The following is a 22503-nucleotide window of genomic DNA, read 5'->3' on the forward strand; positions in this document are numbered from 1 at the left end:
GTCTACCTCGTTCGACCAATAAATTGCCATTTTACTCCTAAGTCATCCTTGGACCTTTCGTCAGTTAGGTTTAACCAAAGCTCATTTCAAGTTCAGAACAGTTAGAATGTATGTCATTTCTAGCTCCCCTGAGCTTACGAAGAGCAAATCCTGATCATTTCCTGACCATTTCAGCTAATTTAGCTCGTTTCAGGCGAAATAAGCTCATTTTAGCTCAAATCTTAGCCAGACTGTCCCTAAGTCAGCCAAACCTGGTAGATTCTATTCCCATGAGTCTAATCTGAGTTCATCATGAGTTTGAATGGTCCAAATCTAATTCAAAATCACTTTTTCACACTTGGATCTTTGTTTCAACTCATTTTAGCTCATTTAAGCTTGATTCAATCCAAATCGAGCTGACTCAAGCTGGTTGAGCTAGTGTTTTAGCTTCGAGTCCAGTTCATCTGAGTATAATTGGCTTCTGATTCAGTTCATTCCTATCATATCCAGTTCAAATTAGTTTAGACCTGTTATGTATCATGTTTGTACCCCTATAGGGCAAAAACAAAAAATACAAATTTCTTCAAAACACTGTTTCTGACATTTTTCTAAACTAGGAAAAGTCCCAATTCGGACTCGAATCAATTCCTTCATCTAATATCTTATCAATATCCAAGATCCAATCCATTTCAATTCGGATATTGGGTCCAATGCTGGATCCGGTATCTAATTTCATCCCAGACCTGCATTTTTCATCTGATTCATTCAAAAATTTATATCCAGAGTCCAATTCATTCTTTGAATATGAAATATCCCATCAGATATTCAGAATTCAATTAAACCATTTCGGATCCATTTCAGTCTAAATCCACCTTCTGATCTATTTAGAATGTTAAAATTGAATCAATTTCTGAACTCAGATTAATCTAACATCAGAGATCCAAATTCACTTCTTGGATTCTGTTTCAGATCCAAGATCCAATTTCATTCTCTAAACTGGATCCAAGATTCAAATCCAAAATCCCAATTTTATTATAAATTTGGGTTTTTTCCATTTTCAATTCTTCAGAAAACTATATTCAGGGTTTGATTCTCATTTTCGAACCAATTTCCTTCAAATCGAGATCCAGATCCAATTTTTTTCAAAACCTCGGATCTAGATCCTTTTCAAAATTCAATTTTTATTCTAATTTCAAAATCAATTCTTTAATTTTGAATTCAAAATCAATCATTTTTGCAAAAATTCTTTAAAAATACCTTGGATCCAGTTCATAATTCAATTTAAATTTTGAAACATCAAAATGGATCCAGATCCAATTTCAAAATCCAAATTTTATTCAAAATCAATTTGGGGTTTTCAAAATCAAAATCCAATTTGTATCCCCAATTTTAAAATTAACTTTGAATTTCAAAACCAAATTTAATATTTTTTACAAAAATTCCTTAAAATTTAATCTGGATCCGGTTGTTACCTAATTTGAATTTCAAAAATCAAAATAGGATTTTTTTGAATCCAATTATTTCTAAATTCTCCTTTTAATTTCTCATATTTTATTTCACTTTCATATTGATTTTTAAAACCAAAAATTAAAAATACATTTTCAAAGAAGGGGTGCCACTTGGTATTTTAAAAAATCAAAATCATCTTTATACCTTTAAAAACCCTTTTTAAAACCCACATGAGCATCACTTGCAAGGTGATGCCATGTGTCAAAATTTCAATAAAATTCCTCTTTTACCCATTTGAGAACTTTCAAAAAGACCCACATGGGCACCCAATTGCAAAAGGGGTGCCACATGTGCTTTTTTCACAAAATGGCAATTATGCCCATTTACAAAAAAGAGGAATACCCACATGGGGTTGGCGCCAACCTTGAAAAAATATCTTAAATACTTTTGTCCAAAATGTCCCCATTTAGCACTATAAATAGACCCCTTGGGGTCTCTCCTTTAATAACTTGAAATTTTGAGAAATTGAGAGAATAAAAAAGAAATCTCTCTTTCTCTTATCCTTTCTCTCTCTCTCCTTCCTTCCTCCTTAAAGTTGATGCTAATTGGGGAGAAGAAGATCCATCTTCATCCCAAAGGTAAGTCCCTTCTTCCCTCTTTTTGATTTTTTTTCTTTTGTAATTTTTTATTTTTATAATTAGATCTTTCTTCTTTTTTTCAATTTCTTTCTAATTTTGAAAATAGCAATGTAGATCTATCTTAGTTCTATGTTAATTTCCATTTTTATGTTTTGATCCATTGAATTTTCTATTTACTTTGTGCATTTTTATTCTAGCCATTTAGAATTATGAGATTTGATCTTCAATAGATCAAATCTCATATTCAATGGGCTAAATCAATTTCAATTTATGCTCCAATGCTTTTAATTTCATTTTAGATACTTTTATAATTTTTTTTATCATTTTAATCATCATCCATGGTTTGAAATGATGGATCTCATGTTTGATCATTGGATCAATTCATTAATGAGATGTCATTCTACTCAATCATGTTTGGATGATATTTTCCATTCTGGTCCATTTTTTATTTCATCAATTCGCATATAATTATGCATCATTTTTATCTAAAAATTTTATGACATTTTCATGCATATGTTTTGGAGATCTTCACCAAAAATCAGATCAATCTGAGTTGATTTGACTTCTCAAAAAATCAGGATTTGGACCCTATCATTTGGCCTTGTCTGAATTTGACCCAAAACTAGATTAACTTGTTTGAATGATTTCTCCATAACCAGAGATGATCTTTCAAGTCTGTAAAAAGGGATGTCTTCAGCATTGAATCTAGTTTGTCCATAGGGTTTTCATATTTGATTTTGGTCAAAAATCATAACCCTGTTATACTATGTCATTTTAATAGTCCAGATTTTTGTCTATTTTGTCAGAGTCATATCTCACTAATGGGAAATCATTTTCTAGATTTGTAAAAATGACCTCCTTCATCTATATGTCTAGTTCATTTCAGTAAAGTTCATCAATTTCTATAGAGAAATTCTATTTCTTTTGCATTTTAAGTCGAGATCTTGTCTATCTGCAATCTCAAGCATTGCTTAAACCCAAGATCAACTTGTTGCATTCATATCTCCCTAATGGGAGATTGTTTTTCAAATCTGTAAATAAGAAATTCTTCAATAAAATGTCTAGTTTATGCATGCCAATTTTCATAAATTTTGATTTCCTTTTCATTGGCCATTAAGATAAAAAACTAAAACCCTGCCATTTTTTTTGTCAAAATTTTCACAAGTTTTTGGCTAACTTGATCAGATTGGATCTCCCCAATGGGAGATTGTTTTCTAGATATGTAAAATGGATATTTTTATTTTGCACGTCTAGTTTATCTTTGTAAATTTTCAGCAATTTCTATGGATTTTTCATATTTGATTCTCACCAAAAATTATAAGCCAGTCATTTAGCCTCGTTAAGTATTACTTAAATTTTGTTTCAACTTGCTTAGGTGTGTTCTCTCTAATGAAAACTCATTTTTAAAATATGTAAACAGGGTTTTCTTTCATTTTAAGTCTAGTTCATCTATATCAATTTTGATAAATTTCTATGATCATTTGACTCTTCATTCATTGCATTTTCTAAAACTAATTTTATAAAAGACATCTTCTTTGTTAAAATAAAGTTAAATTAGGTATTTTAACACTTTTAAATTCAATTCTCAAATACAATTCATGTATTTCATGAATTAAAAATATCTTTTATCAACTTAGAATGCCTTAACTTCATTTTAAACAAATTTTGGAGTTTATTTACCTTTTATTTCAATCATTTTCAAGATATTTTCATGAAAACCTCAATTTCAAGGTTAAATTCATTTTAAATTCAAATGTTAAAGTGAATTTACCTATTTCAAACCCAAATTTCAAAAATTTGAAACTCTAAAATATTATTTTCAAATAATTTACAAAGTCATACATCATTTGCTTTATTTTTGTTTAATTTTCTTTATTTTTGGGGCATAAAAGGCATAATTTAGATATTTTCTTCAATTTTTCAATAATTGAAGAAAATCCATAAATACCTACATTTATTTATAACAAGTTTGCTCATTTTGCAGGAATTTTTATTTCCTTTTCAATTATTGTAATTGATTAGAAGGTTGTAATAATTATATTAATAAAAATTTTACTTTACGCTTAGTTTAGAATGAATGTGCATCTTAGTTTAATTTTTAATTTCATTTTAACTTATTGCATTTTTCTATTTTTTTCTTAAATATACTATAGAAAACATGAATGGCATGTTCACCATTTAATAAAGAATAAATAAAACTAAGTAAAGTTCATATTTTTGGCCCTAGTTGAAATATGAATAATACTTAGAGTTATTATTTTTATTAAATAAAAATTCCACCTACACTTTTAGGTCATTTTTGAAAATCATCATTTCTTTCAAAACTAATTCTCTTTTCTTCCTTTATTTGAATTAAAATAAAAATTAATTCCAAATATATTTGTGGCCCTAGTCATGAATATATTAAAAATTAATTTTGTTTCAATTCTATAAAGGCACAAAATCTCTTTTTTTCTTTATTAGAACTTTAATAAAGATTAATTTAAAGTATATTTGTAACCCTAGTCATGAATATATGAAAATTAATCTTGTTTTAATTCTATAAAGTATAAAATTTTCGTTAAAATTCAAATGATTTTTCAAAGAAATAGCATATTCATCATTTAAGATAGAATTGCATCATTTTTCAAATTGTTTTAAGTCATTTTCAAATTTCCAAGTGATTTTCGAAATGATTTTTCAAAAACATATTTCATTTAAAAATTCAAAGTCATTTTCGAAATCCATTTACAAATTCAAAGTTATTATTTTTCAATTTCATTTTCGATTTCATTCAATTTCTAATCCTATTTCAAATATTTATTTTCAATTTTCAATTTTTTATTTTTATTTTCAATTCTAACTTTCTATTTTCAAATTTCAAATTTCAACTTTGAATTTCATTTCAGTTTCAAGTATCAAATTCAATTTTCTATTTCTTTCAAAATTCCAAATTTTAAATTTCATTTTTCGTTTCAAATTCAAATACCAATTTCAAATTCTCCATTTTCAAATTTGAATTCTTAACTTTGAATTTCATTTCAATTCTCGATTTTTAATCTAAATTAAATTTCGAATTTCATTTTGAATTTCCAATTTCATTTCCAAAATTTCAATTTTAATTTCAATTTCAATTTCAATTTCAATTTCAATTTCAATTTCAATTTTTTATTTTCAAATTCAATTACATGTTCAATTTCAGATTTCAATCCTTCAATTTTAAATTCAAAGTTCAATTTTAATTTTCAATTTCAATTCTAAATTCTGATTTTCAATTTTAAATTCCAAATTCAATTTCAAAAATCAATTTCTAAGTTCAATTCTCAATTCAAAAATCAACTCCAATTTTGATTTTCAATCAATTCAGATTTCAAATTTTGAAACTTGACTTTGAATTCAATTTCAAAACCTTCAATTTCATTTTGTCATTTTCAATTCAAAATTCAACTTCGAATTCTATTTCAAAATTAAATTCAATTTTCAAACTCAAATTCAATTTAACTTCAAATTTTCAAACTCAAATTCAAGTTTTCAATTCAAATCAAAGCCAACTTCAAGTTTTCAATTCAAATCAAAGCCAACTTCAAGTTTTCAATTCAAATTCAAATCAAATCCCACTTCAAGTTTTCAAATTCAAAACTCAATTTCAGTTTTCCAATTCAAGTTCAAATTCTTCCATTTCTTAAAGGATATTTTCAAATCCATTTCAAAATCACTTCGATTTTTGAAATCTTTCCAAAAGCATATATATTCTCAAAGTTCAAAATCATTGCACAAGCATGATTCTATGTGCATTTTAGGACTTAGAATAATTTCTTGGGCAAATTCGAGCCAGTTAAAGGCATAAATTCGATCCTTGGTTCAATTACCCTGGTAAAGGTGTCAGAAACGGTTAAACCTCGTACCGACGAGCGAGCCTCGTCTCCCCATTTTCCCGCATTTTCTAAAAATGGAAGAGAGTAATATTTCAAAATCTTTTCAAAAGGTCAAGTGGACCTTGCGAGAGTTTTCTCTTTCCTTAAAAAGAAAAGGAAAATTTTTTCAACGATCACACTCTTGTTGCCCTAACTCTCACCCACTTCTCTCTCATTTAAGACCCCTATATGTGACCCTCATCTCAGCCCCAACTCCCTCCCCACTAATGGATTAGGTGACTCTTGGAGTGACTAATGAAACCCCCCAATTAAACCACTAACATCCCTCACTTAATAAAAATGTAACTCTCATTCCCTCCCTCTCTATATAAAGCTCACGTAAACCCCTTCTTCCTCCATACTTCTCCCTATCAATCTCTCCAACTTGTTGCATTCTTCTCACTGTTGGGAAGTGGTGATTGTGGCAATAGATAGTGGAATTCTCGGCCCACCAATATAGATCAATCAGCACCACAATTGACTTGAAGTTCCATTAGTAGGGTAGGTACTCTGACTTATTATGTGCGTGTAGGTTTAGGCCTCATGAACGTTAATTTTTCCATGTTGTAGATTTCTTGAAATTTTCATTTGGTAATCAAATGTTAGTATTTGACATAAAAGTCTTATTAGCATTTTCTTTTAGATCGATATGTGTTGTCTCTATTCAGATGGATATGCAAGTATGTTGATTTGGTATATGCATGTAGGCATAGGCTGCATGGTTTAATGTATTTTCCTAAGTTTTATGGATGTCTATGTGAATGTGGAAAAAGAAAATAAATAAATAAAAAAGATTTTCTTTATTCATTTTTCCTTAAGATGGTGAGACAAATTTTTTTTGGTATTTGGACTAGTGATATTTCTTCCAACAACTGCATTTTTGAAAGTTGTCCAGCCGGTGTGTATTGGTTTCATCACATAGAAAATTTGTGACATATGAATGATGTTATTTCTTAACATAGTCGGTTCTTGAATCGGGCCTATAAAGAAAAAAAATAAAAAATGCTACATATGATTCAAATCGTTACCTGCGACTAAAAATGTGAGTTTTTGTCAAAATGATATTTGTGTTCTAGTGTTCAATTTCAACCAGTGATTTAATTTAATGTATTTTATATAAAAAATATATATAATGATATATGTGTTTTATGATTTAAATGGTAACTTGTGGTTAAATCTTGGTTTTTGTGAAAAACGATACCTGTGTTATGATATCCAAATTAAATCTACGATTTAAAGTTATATTTTTAACAAAAATGATTTGTGTACTAATGATTCAAATAAAATGGGTGATTTAACCCCTATATGACATATTAATCGAGGTATGCTAATTCTGCTCAAAGACAAAACATGGTTTAACCTATGTTTAATGTTAGGAGTTGTATATGTTATAAGTTCTAATGAAAATTGGTAACTTAGTCTTTGTTTATGTATTTTAAATCTGCAATTTTCATTAAGTGAAATTTATGATTTATTTTATATGATGTGCATTCTTTTATATGATATGCATTTTTATTTCTTAAGCATAACTATGTCCTGCGTGATATATTAAGACACATCATGTATGTTTTTTGATGAACATGGCACGAACATCATGCCCTGTATGAATGGCATGGTTGTTAGAATAAGAAAAATTAGATTTTTGATAAAACGTGTGTGTGCAGTTTCAAAAATAAAATCTTTAGAGTGTGTGGGGTGTGATGCATGTGTTAGTTGCATGATATCCTACAGATGTATGATTAATGTATGATGGATAAGGCATGTTTATAGTGGTAACTGCATCATGATGGAAATATGATGTGCATGCATATGATTGATAAAAAAATGCAAATGAATGATGTATTAGTGAATTGTTCTAAGATATTTAATACATGATACAAAAATTGTACCTCACATGATATTGGAAAATGCAATATGTGCTCAGAACATATGCAGCTAAATGTGATGCCAATGCTTCATGTTGAAACTTACCATGGATGTTGTTTAAATTATGCTTAGGGCATAATAAAGTGACATGTATGGCAATAGATCCATTGAGAAAAAGTTCCAAAGGAAATATTTGTGAGGGTGTGCATGACCAAGATCGAGAAATCTGGCTGGGGTGGTAAATCTCTATTATGATATGCATTATCCAAGACTAGGTACACTACAAGAAACTTGTGGATTAGCGACGATCTAAATCCGTCGCTAATCCGATGCTAATCCGTCGCTAAACAGCTTAGCGATGGATTAGCGTCAGATTAGAGACGAATAGCTTCCATCACGAATTTTTCGATGCTAATTAGCGACACAATATATATGTCGCCCATTCTGTCGCTAAGTAGCGATGGAATGTATCTGTCGCCAGTTTCGTCACTAAGTTGCGATGGAATAACGAATGCCAACATCCATCGCAAGGTCGTCACTACTATACGGCGATTTTGGTGTTGCGACGAATTTATAGTCACCACTAATCCGTCACTACATTCAACGCTAATAGTAATTAGCGACGAATATATCCATTGCTAATCTGTCGCAAACAATGAAAAAAAAATTAAAAAATATTTGAAAATTAAATATCGAGAAAAAATTTCTCGTGATACAATTTATATTTCCTGTGAATAAAAAACAAAGTACACATAAAAATACATATAAAAGGAAACTAAAACAATGAATCGATCCACTGTAAAAATCGCTAGTTCTAATTATTTACAATTCAACATTTACATTTTTGAAACAAAAAGAAGGTAGAACAAATTCAACACATGAATTATAATCATCGCCAAGATTTTGTGTGTCCTATTGTTTATTGTCTTGATCTATCCCTTCAGCTCCACAATGTTGATTAACGTCAACAACCTACACGAGAAAAGAAAGGTCAGTATTGATAAACAAAATATACTTAAATAAATTATACTCTATATGTGATTCTATCATGCTCATATGTGTTCTAAGACAGTAAAAAAACTGTATATGTGATTCTATCATGCTCATATGTGTTCTAAGGCAGTAAAAAAACTATATATATGATTCTATCATGCTCATGTGTGTTCTTAAGGCAGTAAAAAAAACTTATATGTGATTCAACCATGCTCATATGTGCTCTAAGGCAGTCAAAAAAATGTATATGTGATTCTACCATGCTCATATGTGTTCTAAGGCAGTAAAAAAACTTTATATGTGATTCAATCATGCTCATATGTATTCTAAAGATAGTAAAAAAACTATTTTTATGATTTTATCATACTCATATGTATGAGCTCTAAGGTAGTAAAAAATTTGTATATGTGATTCTATCATGCTCATATGTGTTCTAAGGCAGTTAAAAAACTTTATATGTGATTCAATCATGCTCATATAAGTTCTAAAGGCAGTAAAAAAACTTTATATGTGATTCTACCATGCTCATATATACTCTAAGGCAGTAAAAAAATTATATATGTGATTCTACCATGCTCAGATTTGTTCTAAGGCAGTAAAAAAACTTTATGTGTGATTTTATCGTGCTCATATGTGTTTTAAGGCAGGCAAAAAACTTTATATGTGATTCTATCATGCTCATATGTGTTCTCAGGCAGGCAAAAAACTGTATATGTGATTATACCATGCTCATATGTGTTCTAAGGCAGTCAAAAAAACTGTATATGTGATTCTACCATTCTCATATGTGTTATAAGGCAGTCAAAAAACTGTATATGTGATTCTATCATGCTCATATGTGTTCTAAGGCAGGCAAAAAACTGTATATGTGATTATATCATGCTCATTTGTGTTCTAAGGCAGTCAAAAAAACTTTATATGTGATTCTATCATGCTCATATATGCTCTAAGGCAGTCAAAAAACTTTATATGTGATTCTATCATACTCATATGTGTTCTAAGGCAGGCAAAAACTGTATATGTGATTATATCTTGCTCGTATGTGTTATAAGGCAGTCAAAAAAATTGTATATGTGATTCTATCATGCTCATATGTGCTCTAAGGCAGTCAAAAAACTGTATATGTGGTTCTATCATGCTCATATGTGTTCTAAGGCAGGCAAAAAACTATATATGTGATTATATCATGCTTATATGTGTTCTAAGGCAGTCAAAAAAACTGTATATGTGATTCTATCATGCTCATATGTGCTCTAAGGCAGTCAAAAAACTGTATATGTGATTCTATCATGCTCATATGTGTTCTAAGGTAGGCAAAAAAGTGCATATGTGATTATATCATGCTCATATATGCTCTAAGGCAGTCAAAAAAATTGTATATGTGATTCTACCATGCTCATATGTGCTCTAAGGCAGTCAAAAAACTATATATGTGATTTTATCATGCTCATATGTGTTCTAAGGCAGTAAAAAAATTGTATATGTGATTCTATCATGCTCATATGTGTTCAAAGGCAGTAAAAAAATTGTATATGTGATTCTATCATGCTCATATGTGTTCTACGGCAGTAAAAATATTTTCAGAAAGTTACTAGACATGACTCTAACAAATAATTAAATGTGAAACACATTAACTATGACAAACAACTATATATTATGAATAAGGATCACAGTCTGTCTATCACCTCTTTTGGATACTTTTTCGATTGAGCGATCGGTCCAGGTAGATATTGAAGTAGTGAATTTTTAATATCGCGTACTACTTCTTGTGGCTCGAACCTCGTTCTGCACATGAATTGATACACAATAAATATCAATATATAATATTTATAAGATATGCAATAAGTGAAAACAAAATACTTATGGTCGATTATCGATATACAATATTCGAATGAGTCTTCTTATGTCAGACTAAGAAGACCCTGCATCCTGTGTTGGCTCCTGACTTGTATGATCAACTGGTGTAGGTGGGTCATGTACAGGCGAAACATCATCTGTAAAAAAATACATTAAAAATTCTCAGAATGCGCATTTCAACTAATCAAGCATCCAATTAGTTAAATAATATACCTATCAAAAGAGCCCGTGAAAATGAAGGTTGAGACTGGCTACTACTGGATGAACGACCACTGTTAGCTCCACGAACCATATTCTAACAAATAAAAAATGTCATGCAATATATTCAAATTGTTTCAAATCATTCACATCAAGTATTTCAATACATTCAAATAATTCAAATCAAGTATTGTAATACATTCAAATCATTGGAATACCTATAAATCATTCAAATCATTGCAATACATTTCAATACATTCAAATAATTCAAATCAAGTATTGCAATACATTCAAATCATTGGAATACTTGCAAATCATTCAAATCATTGTAATACATTTCAATACATTCAAATAATTCAAATCAAGTATTGAATACATTCAAATCATTGGAATACCTACAAATCATTCAAATCATTATAATACATTCAAATCATTCACATCAAGTATTGCAATACATTCAAGTCATTCACATCAAATATTGCAATACATTCAGATAATTCAAATCATTCACATCAAGTATTGCAATACATTCAAATCATTCAAATCATTGTCACACATTTCTATACATTCAAATAATTCACATCAAGTATTGAAATACATTCAAAACATTGGAATATATTCAAATAAAGGTTTGTATTACAAGATTTTGCTCACTAGCTCAAGAAATCTTTCTCATCACTTATTTGACTTTCTTCTTCTTCTTCTTCTTCTTCATTGTTTGCCCATCCACTTGGTATATCATTTGAATCACATTCTTCTATGAATGTTTCATCGACCAATGAAAATATGACATGCATATCATGCGCAACATCGTGACCATAAGAGAAGTCATAAATATCATCTGATTGATAGTAATCACTCTCTTCAGTTAACTTGTATTCCTGTAACTGATCATACTCAGAGTATAGTTTGGACTTCATCTTGCAAACTGCCCACCATTCATTTCTATCTGACTATTTTATACTCGGATATGAAGTATAATAAACTTGTTGAGCTCGCGAGGCTAATATGAATGGTTCATATGTTTCAAACCTTGATTTATGATTCACCTCCACAATGCCTGAGGCTTTGTCAACTTTTGTTACAGTTGGATCAAACCAATGACACTTGAATAAAGTTACCCTATTATTTATGCCTAAGTAAGTCAACTCCATTATTTCTTCTATAACACCGTAGTAATCATGTTTATTTTCACCGTAGCTACTACCCTTGACACACACGCCACTATTCATCGTTGATTTGTTTATACCATAGTCTTTTGTATGGAATCGATAACCATTTACGATATACCCATTGTAACATTGCACAACTTTGGTCGGACCATTTTGTAAATCACATATTTCTTAATCTTTAACATCACTATGGCGGACCTACAAACATAAATAATGATTGTGATCACAACCAATTAAGTAACTTAATGTTGTTTATAAGTACACAATTTATGTGAGCGTCCTTACCAACTCTTTCAACCACTCCATAAACTTAGTTTCATGTTCTTTTTGTACTTTTGCATCAGTGAGATGTGAAACTTCTCTTCGCAACTCCAAATCAAATCGTCTGCAAACCACAAATACTTATATTACTGAACCATGTATGCATGTATAGAACATAAAAGGATTTAAAATTGTGTTGTGTCTACATATACTTACTCGATGTATGGGTCGATCGCGGAGCAATTAAAAAGAATATAGATGTGTGTTGCATCTTACTCTCGATCTGCCAAGAGTCTTGATCGGCAACTACCAAATGAATGCCCAAGTGGTTGAAATATCGACAGTTTGTCAGCTACAGTTACTTGTTCTCCATCATCGTTACGAGGTGGGCATGTGTAACGTGTTGGAATGTGATGTTCAAAGTACATAGATGAGAAATTTGAAATCTCTTCTAAAGTGTATGCCTCACAAATAAAGCCTTCTACTCTTGCTTTATTACGAACCTTTTTTTTAGGTTAAACATGCATCTGTCAAAAATATACATTTCAAATTTGAAATATCTATTATTGAAGAGATAAATATAAGAAAACATATACCTTTCAAATGGGTACATCCATCGATATTGCATAGGACCACCAACCCTTAGTTCATATGGCAAATGTATGATCAAATGTTCCATAACATCAAAAAATATTGGCGGAAAAATCTTTTCTAGCAGACAAACAGTAGTGATGATAGAGTCATCGAGATTCTTTATATCAGATACTACGACTTCCAATGCGCACAATGTTCTAAAAAATCCACTCAACTCAGACAATACCCCCCATATAGGTTTGTCTAACATATCATGGAATGCTAGGGGTATCAATTGTTGCATAAAGATATGACAATCACGGCTCTTCAACCTATATAACTTCCCATCGTCAATCTTCACAGCCCGAGCAGTGTTAGAGACATATCCATCTAGAAATCTCAACTGTCTCAACCATTGACATATCTGCTTTATTTGATCAGGTCCAAGCACGTACCTTGCCTTTGGTTTCAATATTTTGCCATTATACTCTTTGAATTCCAATTCTGGTTTTTTACATATTACTTTTAAATTCATACAGGCCTTCAGATTGTCCTTCATTTTTTCTTTAACATTCATTATTGTATTGAACACATTATCAAACACATTTTTCTCCACATGCATTACATCTAAATTATGTTGTATCAATATGGTAGTTCCCAAAAAATAGATTTTTTTGTCCAATTGTGATCCTTCCCAAATCCAAGGAAGGGCGTCGGACTACGGACATCTGTTAATACATCTGGAAAGTATCGCAATCTTCTTAAAATCTCTATGCCAGACAATCTTGTGGGTGGACCTTCTATTTTAGTTGTGCCTGCTCGAAATGCATTCCTTTGTCGTCGGAACGGATGGTCGTTGGGTAGAAATCGACGATGACACTCAAACCAGCAAGGCCTCCTTCCATTCGTTAATCTAAATTTTTTTGTATTCTCCATGCAGTACGGACATGCCAACCTCCCATATGTGCTCCAATCAGATAACATATCATATACAAGAAAGTCACTGATTGTCCATAGAACAATGACCTTCATATTAAAATTTTGTTTTTTGTGGGCATCATATGTGGTAATACCGTCATCCCACAATACTTTTAGTTCATCAATCAATGGCCTTAAATATACATCAAGATTTTGGCCAGGTGAGGTCGGACCAGGGATCAATAGAGATAAGAAAAGATTTGGACGCTTCATACACAAGCTTGGTGGAAGGTTGTATGGAGTTATAAATACTGACCAGCATGAGTATGGAGTTGATCTACCCCAAATGAATTAAATTCATCTGTACATAGACCAAGTCTAACATTTCTCACTTCCATTGTGAAGTTCTGATGAGTACGATCAAAGTGCTTCCAAGCTTTTGCATCAACATGATGCGTAATCTTGTCTTCATCATGTCGAACTTTATTTGCATGTCATCTCATGTGTTTAGCTATCCTTGAAGACATATACAATTGTTGCAATCTAGGAGTGATAGGAAAGTAGAGGAGCAACTTGTATGAAACTTTTTTTGATCTCGTGTTACCATTGTCTCTTGTCTTTGGCTTGAACCGAGGATGCCCACATGACGGGCATGATATATTGTTTTCCTAATCCTTGAAATACAACATGCAGTGATTTGGACAAGCATCTATCTTTTTATACCCCATACCTAGAGCGTTGACCATAACCTTCGCACGATAGAAATTTTGTGGCAATTTCTCATCTTTGGGCAACATACTCTTCACAATCATGCACAAACGGTCAAAACATGATTGACTCAAATTATACTCAGACTTCAAATTCATTAGTTAAAGAACTGCAGACAAGATAGTGTGACTCTCGCAACTGTTCTAAAGTGGCTCATTAGCATCTCTAAGTAAATCATAAAATCTACTAGCTGCATCGTTTGGTAATTCTTCATCTACTGCAGTTGTTACAACACTAGGACCCATAGCAGAACCCAGTTCTATTCCTACAACATCAAATATCAAATCTATATATGGATTATCGTGCACCACATTCACCTGTGCATCAAAATTGTTTCTAAATTCTTCACCATGAAATATCCAATTTTGATAATCACTCACAAAACCCTTCTTGTATAGGTGATGTCTAACGCCATGAGGTTCTACAAATTGATTGTTCTTACAAATCTTATAGGGACACCTAATCCGACCTGTGGGATCCACCGTACTGACACTTGTCGTAGCAAATTCAATAAAACTTTCAACACCATCCATATATTCATGCGATAACTCATTGTCAACTATCCTATGGTACATCCATTCACGGTTTGCAGTCATTTTGTCGTATGATGTTACGAATAGTATCCTAACCAGTTAAAAGAGAATCATCAGAATATTATGATAAAGAAAATATCAAATTTATCATGCAATATATGATGTCATACAATCATAAGAATTATGATGCATGCATTGATAACTTAATATTTTCATGTGCAAACTATTCATAACACGATACATTCATTTGAAACATGCTTTCATTATATAATTTCACATGTAAGTTATAATCAAATTGAAAGTAACTACATGCAAGCATGGATACAATCACATCAAACATTGCAATACATTGAAAACATTCATATAAAAAAAATGTCAAACATGTACCTGCAACAAACACACTCCAATATCCCACTAACTACTACCATGCCTAGCATGGAATCCGTATTCCAAAAATAAGAACACTTCTATTCTCATACATTAAAATCATGCTCAGCATGATCTCCAAACTCCAACAAAGCAGTCCTAGATATCAACAACTAAGTGAGTGTGTGAACAGTAAAGTGTTGCATCAAATAAATTAAATAACATGTGATGTGCTTGCATCACTTACTCACCACAGGTATTTACTCAATTTGCATTGTTTTTGTCACTTACCACGGGTGGCGGGGCACAAGCGGGATCCATTGAGAAATCTGCAAGAGACATTGTGTTAAAATGAAGTCACCCTCTGTCGAAAGGAAAAAATTTAGAATAAATATCGAAGTCGGATGGGATTCCGGCGAGGTGGAATGCCTCCCAGGCGTCGACCATCTCTCCATTCGACCCAACAGGTTTTCTAGTTCGGCCGACCAGTTAGTATGCCAGCGATGTACGACAGCGGCACGAGGTCTTCAGAGGCAGTGATTGTCTCCCGGAGCGGCAGGCACGGAATTTTGCCGTGGTTTAGGAACCCGGTGATCGTCGGGCGCCCCCCGGCCTATCGCCCCCCATACCGAAAAAAAAAACAAGGCAGAAGGGGTGACCCCCTGCCGAAAAAAAAAAGAGGCAGGGGGGCGACCCCCTGCCCGAATAAAAAAATGAGGCAAGGGGGGCAACTCCCTGCCGAAAAAAAAAGAGGCAGGGGTCCCCCCCTTGCCAGAAAAAAAAAAGAGGCAGAAGGCGACCCCCTCTGCCAAAAAAAAATAAGGCAGGCACTCCCCTGCTGGAAAAAAAGAACGAGGCAGGAGAGGCAACCCCCCCTACCAAAAAAAAATGAGGCAGGCACCCCCCCTGTCAGAAAAAAAGAACAAGGCAGGGGGGGCCACCCCTTGTCGGAAAAAAAATGACCCACTTGCCTAGGAGACACCGGGCGACGGGCGACGGACAGCGGAACGGGGGGCGATGTGCCGAGAGAGGTGGAACGGGGGGCGATGTGCCGACGAGAGGTGGAACAGGGGGCGATGAGCCGGGGGAGGGACGGGCGGCGGAACGGGGAGCGACGAGCAGCGGGCGACGGGCCGGGGAGTGCATCGGGCGGGAGAGGGCGGTGGCTGGGGGAGTGCATCGGGCGGGAGAGATGAAACAGGAAAGAGAAAGAAGGGTTCTGATTAGGGATTTATGAGAAACTTAGCGACGGATTTGGCGACAACCTACTTCCGTTGCAGCTTTGTCATAAATTTACATGACCAGTTAGCGACAGAATATTTCTGTCGCTAACGTTGTCGCTACGTACTGACAAAAACATTTGTCGCCAAATTCATTGCTAAATGCCATAGGTATTGCGACAAAAAACTAACATCTCTAAGTCGTTGCTAATTAGCGATGAATTTGGAGGCGAAAGTTTTTTTGTCGCTATTTTTGTAAATATTATGAATTTTAGTGACAGATTTGTTTCTCTCGTTAATCCGTCGCAAAGTTGCGACAGAAAAAATCCATCGCAAACTTCTGTCGCTAATGGCCATTTTTCTTGTAGTGGTAATTCATTAAGGCAGTAAATCTCTATGAGGAAGTGTGTCATCTAAGACTAGGTAATCTGACTAGGGCAGAAACTCCTTGTAAGGTTATACATTCCCAAGAGCAAGTGATCCAGAAGGAAACTTAGTTTCAAGATATGATGAGTGAATATGGATTCAACTGAATGAAATTTGGATATATCAGGTTGAGGGTGTTGAGATTTCTCTCTTGATAAGTTTTGTCCCTAACCCAGGGCCAGAAAGGAAGTGCAAGACCAAGGTAATAAGACACAAATTGTTTGAATATACCTCTTGGTCATGTCTCAGATCTGGATATTGTCTATGTCGTATCCACAGAGATTGTTAACAAGAGGAACAAAAATGTATTGCACATTTAGTGAAGCATATCATGCATCATTTAAAAAAGACCATCTAAATTTAAGAATTATAAGCCACTCATGTTATAGATGGACAATCTACTGCACTGGTAAGTCATGCATAAATTACTTGATCATGCATAAGTGTTGAATTTGGTTTTTTTATGGTTTTGTGATTTATTAATGCAATGATATTACTTTATGTGTGAGAAAAATGATGTTTCATGTATGTCTGCTTCTATATACATGTACTTTGTCATTGTATTCTAACGGAGGTGTGGTTATTGACCCCTTACATAATGACAAGCACTAAATGATCTATCGGAGCGATGACGGGAAGCTGAGGCAGAGTCAGAGAGCCAAATCCTTTCCTTTCCTAGAGACTAGATTTTTGGAACTCATGTTATTTTATTTTTATGAACATTAGTATTGTTTATTTACCTATTGGACAATACTCTACATGTAAAAATGAAAGTTTAATTTGAACATGTTCATTTTTTATAAAAATCTAGTACTAGTGCGATTGACCGATTTGTAACTCGCCTAAGGTTTTGATCCAAGAAGTTGAAAAATGTTTTCACGGATGAAAAAAAAATCAATTTTTTTGAGTTAAAAATCTTGGGGTGTTATAACTTGGTATTAGAGTAGGAAGAAAATATTGGCTTTTGACACGTCCAATAACCCGAATTGACTAAAATTGCAATATCTCAAAATTTTAACCATGGAAATCCATTAAATTTTTACAGAATGTCTATAATATCATATACTACTGATCCAAATCAAAATTTACATGAAAATATTAGCCAAATTTATGTATTATAAAAATTTATGGTTTTATTTTTTGAGAAACCAAGGGGAAAACATGTTTTCAAGATGGTTTTCTCTCAAAAAACCATTTTTCCCCATATTTCGATAGCCCTAAGCCAAATCCATGTATGAGGAGGTTTGTTTAGGGTTTATAATTATGAAAAATCAGTAGAATTTATGTTACAAAATCTGTTTCGCAAGAGAAGTGTAGATCCACCTACCTTTTATCGAAAAATCATTCCTACGCGATTCGGTTGGACTCTTTGCACAAACCAAGTGATCCACACGTACCATGACCTCGGATGTAGCCTCCTCACACCTCCTTCAACCACGTGAAGGTCTCCCTTATAGATCCAAGGGTGAAAAACACTAATAGACTTGGTGTAGGGAAAGGAGAGAAAGAAGAAGGGGAAGAGATTTGGGAAAGAGAAAGGAGAAGAAGCTCTAAACTAAAAAGAGGCAAATAAGGGGTGGGGGTGGGGGTGGGGGGATAAATCCTAGCCCTTGATCTAATCTTGAATAGTTTCTAAATCCTATGTATGCTACTTACCTTTTCTTTCTTTCTTTTTTTCTATTTCTTTGTAGTTACTTAGGGTTATATTACATATATATATATATATATATATATATATATATATATATATATATATATATTGTATAATACATGTAGTATCCCCACAAGGGTGGGTCGACCACCATGGGGTTGACCTCCATTTCCTTTTTACAAACAAGTCGCTTGCTTGGCAAGCAAGTTGACTAAGCGCTTTCCTCTTTTTTTTTGGTAACTTTCAAATTAACCTCTATTTAAAGTTTATTTATATTTTTATTATTTTAAACTTTAAATTAGGATGCCACATAGGATGGAATGGCCCATTTATGGACTCCTACTATTTTATAAATTCTAGTTTATTTTTTAAATCCATTCCATGAAACTCAAGTTAAATTCATTCTAAATTAAATTAAAATATATCATAAATTAATTTATAATCCACATGAAATGATAATAAATAAATCTTAATTAAATAATGCCTAATTAAATTTCATTAATATATTTTCAAAGTCTTAAACATTTTAAATCATTTATTTTTAATTAATTCCACTAAGGCTAACTTCGAATTTTACAAAAATATGATTCAAAATTCCAAATTCACCTTAAATTGTACTTAAATTTTAAATATCTTTTAAGCCTAAATTAACTTTGAATTTCAATTAAATTCAAATGTGAACTTCCATTTATATAAATTATTTATATTTCTTAAGGGTTAATTCAAATTCTTTAGAAATAATTTTTGAAAAAAATCAAAACTCAATGGGGTCGATGAGACCTTGGGGCATGTAGGGGTTATTTTTCAACATTTTTAATTTCTTCTAAACCCTACAAACCCTCTAGTGAATTTCTTGGCTAAAACTTGAGAATTGTAATTAAAATCCAATAACTTTAGAAAAAGTTTTGAAATTCTTGGGTATTACATCTGAATTCATATTTATGTTTAATAAAAATCTGAATTCAAATTTTTGTGAAATAGAGTCTAAATTAAATCCAAACTTTAAAAATGAACTTCAATTAAACTCAAATTCACTTGATATTAAGTTTTTTACTCTTCTTAACATGCAAATGAAATCTTGATTTAGTCTTAATAAAAAATCTATATTTCACCCAAATCTAAAAATTCATTTATTTATTTATTAATTATTAGAAATTCTTAATTTGGTTCTAATTTCAAATTAATTTATCATTCAAACTTGAATTGGCATTCAAACTTGAATTGACATTCAAACTTGAATTGGCATTCAGACTTGAATTGACATTCAACTAAATCTTAATTTAGATTTGAACTAAACTCAAATCTAATTATAATGTTTGAGACAATGATAAAATCCGATTAAAAATCAAAATCCTGATTCAAAATAAATTCTCAACTAGAAATTTATTCTGAAATCCAATTAATACTTGAATTATAATTAAATTTATAGATTAACTTCAAAAAATATTTTAGCCTTAATTAACTATTATTTCTCAAAAACATCAAAAAATTGCAGGTTTTACATCCTTCCCTAAAAAAAAAATTGTTCTCAAAATTTAGTTAAGGCTATTTATCGGATGTTTTATATTTGTTATTTATATGTTTAATAAATATAGAAAACTTATGGGTATTACACAATGTATGGTGCTCATGGACAAGTACTTTACACATGAGTATTATTTTGTGTATACATGTTTATAAGATATTTCAATCATTGTCAATTTGAAATTCAATCATTGATTAAATTGTCATATATATATATATATAACAATTTGTGTGTGTATGTGTTTGAATCATGTTTTTAGGATCACTAGTTTGAATAATTATAATTAAGTAATTATATTTGTGTAACTCAATGATTAATTGTAACTGCATGATCAACAACAAGAAAATTCAAAAGATCCAACAATTTGTATGCACTGGCTCTACTAGTTTCAAGCACACGAGTAGTTCCTAAAACTAATGGAGGAAGCAATGGACATGCTAGATTGAATGCAATTTTGAAACTTCTTAGAGATTATACCATGAAACATCAGTCACTGCCTCCTAGAGGCTATTATGCAGTTCTAAAATTTGGCAACAAACACATTCCAGTTTGAAGATATTGAGATGACCATCATATTGGAGGATATAGCACGAATAACTATATTTAAGTGCAATGGAGAGCTAGTGAGTGCATATCGATTGAGAGATTTTAAGTACATTTTAGGTGTTTATCTACAAATAGGTGAGGATATGTTCAAAAGAGAAATGCTCAAGTTATCATGGTTGATGAAGCAGTACGATCTCAGCTGGGAAAGGAGAATGAAAGAGAAGCTACTATGTGTTGGAGGGAAGGGTGGTCCTAGTGTGTACAAGGAGGTGACAACATTCTTGTTGTACTTGTTTGGCATATGCCTATTCATCAACATTAGTGAAAAGTCAATCCATGGATCTTACATTGAACTATTGCATGGTCTGGATCATATCGATGAATACGCATAGGGAAAAACCTTACTTGCACACCTATATACAAGTTTGAGTGCGATGAGGCGGAGAAGAAAAAACATTGCTAACATATTGGTTATGTTGGAGGTATTTATTCCTTCATTGTACCTAAACTTTTAAGTTGTTTAACATTTTTTATATATTATATGTTAATCCTTGTATTGATCCTTTCAGGTCTGGATATGGTATCATATAACAATTGGAAGGCCTTTGAGACATGACTGTCTTTCAAATTTTTACATACTATAATATGGAGTTTGTCATGCAACAAAGAGAAGGGGAATGATCGAAGAGCATCACATCCTCACATGGAAAGGGCTCGTTGCGCTGCACTATTGTGTGTGTTGACCAGAGCACAAATAAGTATTCTTGAAATTTTCAATATTTTTATAAATAATATGATATAGGACTAACCATGATTAAAACTTTGTTTTGTAGTTATGGTGCCCTTATGAAGCTGTAGAGGAGGAGGAGGAGGAGAATCTATATTTTTATAAATAATATGACATAGTTGTGCAAGCAAAAGACATCTTAAGGAAGGACATTTGGTTGCATAATATGAATGAAATTGAGTTCCAAATGGCTAGCTGAGTGGTTTGGTAGTTTGTGTTTTTCAGCAACTACCATATCATCCTTGTGTAGTTAGCAGAACCATATCGTTGATAATGAAGGATTGAACAAAGGATTACCTACGAAATTCCTCTTCAAACTTGAAGACTAGCTCAACAATAATGAAGACATCTACTTGTCATCCATGGTATATGCCTAAGATGACAAGGATGTAGCTTCTAACAACCAGCACTTTGCAAATAATCCCTTTGCAAAGAGGGGCATTGAGGACGAGGAACTTAGGGTGAATATTCTAATGCACAAGAGGATTGCAAGTGGAGTGGTTGTTGAATTAGCTCTTTGTAAACACCCCAAATTTTCACTCACCTTCTTGACATTGCCCTCGATCGACACATTTCAGTGCTCCAGGAGCAATGAAGGGCAAAATAGTCATTTTCTGAAATAGAACCTTGCAGAAAATCTAAAATTTCATTCTTGAGTCTCAAAATTTCTCTATTTAGACTCAGAGACATCTTCAAACTGCAAATCTTCAAAATCTCATGCTTAACCAAAAGTCAGAATTTTCAAATTCAAATTCAGAGGGGCAATTTTGTAGAACATGTCTTTTGCATATTGCATGAGCATTTCATATCATTTCACTGCACAGCATATCATTTTGAGATCCGGAACTCCTGATTTTCAAAATTATCAATCCAGATTTGATTTC

Source organism: Nuphar pumila, chromosome 11, assembly GCF_984573655.1.
Source record: "Nuphar pumila chromosome 11, dmNupPumi1.hap1.1, whole genome shotgun sequence".
Taxonomy (NCBI): Eukaryota; Viridiplantae; Streptophyta; class Magnoliopsida; order Nymphaeales; family Nymphaeaceae; genus Nuphar; species Nuphar pumila.